Here is an 8,400-nt window from a genome sequence, read left to right as displayed (position 1 = left end):
ATCATCCTTTATCCTATAATTCACAAGTCACTTGACCAATCAAATTCAGCCACATCAGATCATATTTTTTCTTTTAATTTTTGAAGAAAACAAAAATTAATAACACTGGATCTTGTGAAAATAAATATTTTCTACGAAAAAAAAGCATCATGTTTTACAAAAAAACGCATAACCTCCTTTTTATTCATCTGCAACATTTTCTAGACAAACATAACTGCTTACAAGTTACAAAAAATCTATCCCTAATTCTACTCCACTAACAGCTCCACGGTCAAAGTAGTTTACAAATAATCCATCTTCTATATAAACCCAATTTGACTTGATTCTCTCTTCAATGTTCTTTGTATTTACCTCCTCTTCATTTTTTTTCCTGGATTTGCAGTTCTCAGGCTGGTAGATACTTTTTCTTTTGTTCATATGCATACCTTTTCTCTTGAATTCATATTAATTCTGGTTTTTTTTTTTAGTTTCAGGTTAAAAATGCCTCTGAATTTTACTCCTCTCAAATCTAAATTCTTTGAAAAAAGAATGGAAGATCAGAGTTCTAATAGCATAAACCAGAAAAATTTTCAGGAATCTAATCTTTTCCTTGTGGATGAAAAGGTATGTTCAAGTTTACTTATATGCATTTTTGACTATCTAATAATTACTATGTTCAACTTTTTAGTTTTTAAGCCAACGAAACAAGAAAACATATTTAATCCATGGTTTTACCATGTCATTACAAACGATCACGTCACGTTTTGCTGTGTTCTTCTAACTTAATCTAAGTCTCATGTACTAATTTTATAACAACATTATATAACAAGTTCTTTTGTTTGATTTTGAAACAGGGAAGTAGGATACAATCCAAAACTTAACAGTGCTCTCTCTCTCTCTCGACGCAGTTATCTGGTAATCAACATCTTTTTGTTTGTGAATTGATATGATCTATGATTATTCTGTGTCTTTCTCTTTATTCAAACCTCTGTGTCTATCAAACTCTGTTGCTGAATATGATCTATTTGCAATCTCATATAAATGTTAATTTTTTTTTTATAATGTGATCTGGTTTATGTAGAGCTGTTTGCTGATTGGAGATTATGTCGGAATAATGTTTTCACGCTTCTTGGCCTTTTTCGTCGAATCAGTAGCTTTTGCCTCGGTGAGTGAGGTTCTTACAGTAAGCTTCATTTCTTAGAGTACAAAAAATTTGTTGCCTGAGTTTTTCATTCTTAGACGATGTAAAGCATCTTTGTGTCTATATATGTCACCACTCTTTTATAAGCACAACAAGTTTTGGTTTGTATAGCTACGGATAATATTGAAGCTATGTATATATTTTTGTAACAATTTATGGTTTGTTACAAAATTGTTACAAAATTTTTTTTGCGCCTATAGGGTAGTTGCTAATTGACTGTTGTGAGAAATCATAACAAATTTGCAACAATTTTATTTGTGTCAAATTGTTTCAAATTTGTCTCAAATATATTGTCAAATATATTGTAACAGATTGTTTCAAATTCCCACACAATAAGTCGTCGCTAATAGTTACAAAAACTACATTTGACGTGTAACAAATTTGCTACAAATTGTTTCAACTAAAATAGTGTCAATTTGCTTCAATTTTGTTTCAATATTCTCGTGACAAAAATTGTGACTAACTTCCTCACAAAAATCTTCATAATTGTATTTGTATATAATTTGCAGATTTAAATCCTGTTTTGCAAAATTTATTTAAATAGATTTATATATAACTTTTTTTCTTCCATAAATAATCAAAAATATCCATTACACAAAAATACATAACATGTATTACATTCAATTAAATATCTAATCTTCATAACCTAAGGTTTTGGATCATACAAGGATAACAACAACATGCACGACTATGTGATAAACCTTTGTTGAAGAAGCTCCTTCAAGGTTAAGCATTTCTTACTTGTTGCAAAGCCGTTACTAAATCCAATCTCCTCTGTTTTGGTAGCCTCCAAGTCTTTGGTGTCATTCCAAAAGAGTCTTTACCCATTTACCTGGAAAAAAACAAAAGGAGAACTATTATCTAGAGTGGCATAAGCTTACCTGAAACCTCAGCAAAAAAAAAGGAGCAAATCTCAATAAACCAATGGAACAAACAGAGAAACAAAAGCATAAAAAGATTAGGAGCACTGCTTTTGGTCTCCTTAACGAGAGGCTTACGAGAGGCTTGAGGTAGACATCATCAGACTTAGGAACAGTACAAAAAAAACATTCATTTGACAGGTTTTTGTTTTGTTCTTTTGCAGTAACTTAGTCTAATAGCAAAACTCCACCTGAAAGCACATACACAAAAAAAAAAAATGAAAAACACCATTAGAACTGGGCATTTCAGCAAACACTTAGGCGACATTATGAGGGAGAGAGAGCTAAAGAAAAAGTAATTAGCTGGAGAGAAGCACTATGAAGCAGAGATATATACATCATTGTGGTATGCCAGAAATGATCATGAAATAAAGTCATGTTTGCAAGTGGACTTACAGTAAAACATATCAAATTAACACACTTGAATCATATTCAGATCTTAAGTTGCATTAGATAAAGAAATAAAACAGAAGCTATCACCTTTATTTCAGCGTCAAGCTCCTCCTTCTCAAGTCCAGTTGCAATGGGCATTACATCCTCCACCTTCTTCGCAGGAGTCTCTCTACTGCAAAATACAATAAAAACCGTAATAAACAATCATTCACCCTCCAATGGAGTAGAGAAACTACAAAACTTTAGAAGAGATCGATGGACACAAGTTGTGTCAAGCAACACTTTAAACTTTAGATGCTATAACACCATTGTATTTACAATAGAAAACTGATTTAAAATTCATTGAGAGATAGATGGAAGCTTAAAGCATCAATTTCAATATACCATCATATATCCAGATTGGCCAGGACAATATTCTGTGTATGGTGTAGGGGAAGGTTTGAAGAAGAAACTGGATAATCTGCTGTTAGACGTGATCAATGGCGAAGTGGATGAAAGAGAATGGGATTGTGTAAAAAAAAGGAAGGGGGAACATACGAAGAAGAGGGAGAGGAGGCAACATGTTGCAGGGGTAAGTGACGATGATTTCCTTGAAACAGCCCCAACCAGCATCCGTAATGTCCCCAATAATGCGAAGGAGCAGAAAGAAAGTGTTGGGGACAAATGTTCAGCAGAGAAGGCGTCTGGAGATAAGCATTCAGGTGTGCAGGGTGAAGATGGTAGTGGAAGGTTATTTACTATGGTTGAAACACTAGGGGCGAAAATGGATAATATTCAGATATCGTTTTCTAGAGCAATAGCGGAAGTTGTGTTCAAACTTCAAGGTATGGAGAGTAGGATGGGTAACTTTGAGAGTGACATTCAACTATTGAAGAAAGTTGTTATCAACTCAACGGATGGAAGAGCGCATACGCAAGGTCCTCGTACATTAAGAAATGACAAACCAAAAATAGAGGAGGTATGATCTGCGTACCGTATTGATAAAATTGTTATTATATATCTATTGTTCAGTATGAAGTCTTTGTATTTATCGATTCGAGGAAACAATATCAATTTCAGTATTGTGAAGTTGTATAATTTTGTAATTATTTTGATATATGATTTTTTTCGTACACAGAATTTAGCAATTTGTATACTTTGTCTCTAGTTTAACAGCGTTATATTATATTTCAAATGTCTTTTATATAACGTCAAATACATGTCTTTTTTTCAAGTCATGACTATATCAGATAAAGCATTCGGACATGGATGGTTATAAAATTGCTAGTTGTATTAGGGATCCGTTAGCCATTAAGGATAAGGTCATGTGGTCTGGGAGTATTAAAATCCAACCAGAGGACAATGTAGAGCGAATTCCAAAGCAGATGGTAGACAGTGTACAGCGTGGCAAAAGAGTACAGAGTTGGGAGACAGAGGAAGGTGATAAAAGAGCAAAGTATAATGACAAAGTAGATGGAGCAGGTGCTCAACCCGTTCCTATTAATGTTATCCATCCGGTAAGTGGTGGTAACCCTGGCTCGTCGGATCGAAAGTGCGAATCTGTTGTGGATTTAACCGAGGGGACCAGTACTCCTGCATCATCTCATACACTGAAAGATAAGGAGAAAGCTAGGTATTTTGCATATTTGTTACAAAAGGTGTTTCCTCCATCAAGAGAGCTTGATCTTCTATTAGTAGATCCAGTGGGCACCAACATAGGGTTAAACCCTAATGACGAATCAATGCGAGCTGCATTAATGACCCGACGTGAAAGCCACATTGTAGTCCTATCTCCCGCAGTGTACGATCCTTTTAGTGAGGCAAGTCCTGAGAAAATTGCAAAGCTGATGTCCTTCTTAACTGATGATTTGTAAGTCTTCATTTAGAGTTGTATATAATTAGTGTCTATATTCTGATTTGAGGACTACGATCTATAACTGATTTGTTAATTTTGGTATTCAGGGCTAAAGTACCTTGCACTGGAAATGCCGAATTTTATTTTCGCCTCCTGACCCCTAAACAATTGTGGCCAACTACAACATTCGGATGGTTATGGGATGCGGTAAGCTTCGTATTTTTGTTCCATAACATTTGACGCAGTTAACTATGGTATACTAATGCCTGATAGATGTCACTCATGTTGCAGCACATGGTTACATGTATGCATATGTTACGTATTAGGGGGACGCAAACGCCATCCCCATATAAAACAGATCGTATTGCTTTTCTCGATCCTTTGTTTGTTAGTACGTGGGCATTCAAATTCCCTCAAATGGAAGCCTCTAATAAATGGGTTTTTGGAGAAGGTTGTTTTGAGAAGTACGTGGGAAGGCTGCCAAAATACGGAATGACACACAAGGTGTGGGTTGACGGTGTAGACACCCTGCTCTTCCCATACAACCTCGATAACAACCATTGGGTAGCCATCAAAGCTCGCTTAGTCCAGCAAAGGCTACGAGTTTACGATAGCATAAACAGCGGTAGAACCGACGAGAGTCTACAAAAGAAGTGTAAGCCATTCGCAAAAATGATCCCATGTTTTATACAAGCATATCACCGGAGGTACAAAGATGAGAATATCGGGGCGGCGGCATTTAGTTACTACCGGGTGAAAACACTCCCACAGAACTATCAACAAGGTGACTGTGGTGTGTACACGATGAAGTGCTTAGAGTGTATAGCTCTTGGACTAAACTACACAGGCCTATGTGATGCGGCCATGCCTTCGATTAGGATGAAACGTCGGAGAAAATAGATTATCCGGAAGCTGAGTTCAACTCGGGATCCAAAAGTTGAAGAAGTTAGGTTCCATGTAAATTACCGGAGCAGTATGTATCATTATGACGTCTTTCTACCCAGTATATTGCAGGGTCTAGATATGTATCATTATGACGTCTTTCTAACCAGTATTAGTATATGTTAGGCCTTTATCAGATGTGTACGTACAATCAACTAAGTAACGGCCTTAGTATGGTCTGTGTACACACGTACATATATTCATCTGTGTACGTACAATTGATTCTCTAACGTTATAGACTTTATTTTTAGGTGCATGGTTGGTGCTTAGTTTCTCTCCATTTTGAGCACACTAACTTGTCCCTACTGGCAATCCTACGTACATTGGCAACATGTAGTTAGAGGTATGATATGATGAGCGAGGCAATTATATTGTATTCGAAGTCAGCGAACCAAAATCATCCTAACAGACTGTTACGGATCATATGGACCACCTGCGTGAAAGTAATAAGTACAACCAGGAAGAATGTTTATTTGTTACTTAATTTATCGGGCCAATACCAGCTTCGTAGAAGTCCATCGCGAACTTCTTTCGGAAATTGTCAATATTGTTGTCGGTGATCTTCAAGCAATCAGCCATCGGTTTACCCATGCTCAACAGTTCTAAAAACTTCATAGCAAAAGGTCCACAATCTCCCGTCCTCAAGTTTTGTCCTACTTCGCTAACCCTTTCAGCGGTAAATGGATCGAGAGGGTAATTGACATCGATAACCCTCTGAGGTAGGTACGGTATCATCATAATCACCGGCTTGATCCAGGACATTGCAAGAGTTTCTCTGGAAAGGGTCATCAAAGGATCGTAAATGGAAACATGTCTCGTTTTAAGATTTATGCCCACTCCTACCCAATGATTAGATTTCCAGTTCATTGGAGCATATATAACGTCGACATCTGTAACCCACTTCATCCTTTCCCCATTGACGATGTCAATGAGTACTTTGTCCCATCTGAAATTCCGTTTCGTCGTGGTCCTGTTGATTTGCTTGGAACCTTCTTGTCAACTCGTAAAAGAGAACGGAGTCCAAAATTACGGTACTTTGTTTTATCATTTCTTCTCCGTTTTTTGTGCCACAGCGTTAGGGCAATCATCTCCATGTGCTGCAGATGCAGTTAAACGCAAACCGGTCGAATTTAAATCCAACAAGAAACCATGAACACACCTAAATCGTGTAGTTAAAGTTTAAAATATGTACCCGGTGTGTGTGTACTTTTGAGTGAACCCATTGTTACGCTGATTCTGGATAATATATGGTTATGTTTTATCAACAAAATATAAAATTTAGTGTACACAACAATAGTTATCTACGATAAGTGTACATGTAAACACTATCCTTCCCTCGCATTATGTCTTCTCTAATGGACCATATAAAATACACAAACATATATATTTCGCTTTTCTAAGCTTCTTATTCAAACAGAAAACCGTTTGCTTGAGATTTCTAAAAAGCCCACACGAGTAATAGGCCCAACTAGGGCACCCGGGGACAATTTCTCCAACAATTATAGTTAAATAACAATGTGGACTTAGAAATTAAAAAAGATCCATCATTACAAAAAGCTATGTTGGCACTTAGGAAAAAAGAATATTATCCTCATGCCAAGAAAAGATAACACGTCTATTGTCGCCCATGCACTACGTATTAGCTGGACATGTTGTACGGTTGTGGCCAACCTGTTGATACTGAAAACAAGCATGCTGTTTGTGGGCCCGCTTCGTCTCCAACGCAACCTCGACAAAAGACTTCATCCTCGTCATCTTTGGCCTTCCTGGAGGATTCCTAACAAAAGGCGGTTTACATCTGGACGGTGTAATATCAGTAGGAACGATGCAGGATGTATCTATCGGCATTATTGCCTCCGCATACCCACTGCAGAGGCTGTCTCTGCGGAAGTATGGATGGTGCTGGTTATAACTGATACGTTGGCCGTATATGCGGCTACGATAGCATGTACGCATGGCATCCTCTCTAGATCAAAACGCCTACATGAACACCTCCTATACCTCAGATTAACAACATGCGTTGAGGTACCACCACTTACTTCAAATCGATCTTCATCAATTTCTTTAACCTTTAGACGCCTTGAATGTTTAATACGTGCCTATGAGTAAATGAAAGCGTAAGTTCATATAACCAAAACAACACAACATATCCACTAACATTTTCCAGGCCTTTCGTTAACTTATATATCGATGGATATGTTAATGAATGTCACACTTGTAACAGGTTCTCCACTCCTTTGGTGAGTAAAGTTGGCATTGCGGCAGCTTGTTTTCTCCTTGTAGCAAACCAACGTGTCAACATATTCCGAACAGCTTCTAGTAACTCTACAATGGGATAGGCTCTGGCAGGATTCAGTACTTTGTTTAGCGATTCTGCAATGTTGCTCGTGGTGAAGTTGTACCTATCACCAGGAAAGTGCGCCCTGCTCCACTTGGTTACATCTGCACGAACCAAGTAAGCATGCAGTTGCGGATTCGCTTCTTGAATTTGCTGGAAGATTTCTTCGAAATCAACTACACGGTACGCTGCAGCTGCTTTTTTTACCAGCCGGAATGTTTCGCTCCCACTAAATCTCAGGATAATATTCTTGTGAAGATGATAAGTGCAGATTCCTCGACTTGCCAGGGGGTACACTTTAGCGATAGCTTTACCAATAGATTTATGCCAGTCAGATATCAGTACAAGGTCTTCATCATCAGGAATTACATTGCTTAATTGAGTAAAGAACCATTCCCACGACACGTCGTTCTCTGTATCAACAACCGCATACGCCAGAGGGAAAATATTAAAATTCCCATCTTGTGTTGTCGCTATCAGAAGAGTCCCTTTGAATTCACCTTTCAAAAAGGTTCCATCTACAACTACAACTTTCCGCATATACCTGAAACCCTTAATGCATCCAGCAATCGCAATGAAAACATACTTGAATCTGTCTTCTGCATCAACGACCAGTCTAGTAAGGGTCCCCGGATTAGAGGACCTCAGCCTGTATAAATATGCCGGTAATTCAGCGTATCCACTTTCAGGTGTACCCCTAACATACTCCCGCGCCTTTATAAGTGTACGATGTGCCTTCCAGTAGCCAAGCTATTATATGAAAATGGTCAGTAAAAGACATCAGCACTAAACA

At 37.7% G+C, this 8,400-nt stretch overlaps 1 long non-coding RNA gene across 1 annotated transcript; it reads right to left on the bottom strand.

The window, feature by feature from the left end:
* Positions 1,821 to 2,667, bottom strand: LOC104731977. The gene is made up of 3 exons (XR_758703.1): positions 2,581 to 2,667; positions 2,179 to 2,291; positions 1,821 to 2,012 (listed from the first exon to the last, which is right to left on the bottom strand). It is a non-coding gene; the product is annotated as an uncharacterized LOC104731977 (long non-coding RNA).

This window comes from Camelina sativa, chromosome 12 (assembly GCF_000633955.1).
Source record: "Camelina sativa cultivar DH55 chromosome 12, Cs, whole genome shotgun sequence".
Lineage (NCBI taxonomy): Eukaryota > Viridiplantae > Streptophyta > Magnoliopsida > Brassicales > Brassicaceae > Camelina > Camelina sativa.
This window is presented reverse-complemented; position numbering and strand designations above follow the sequence as displayed.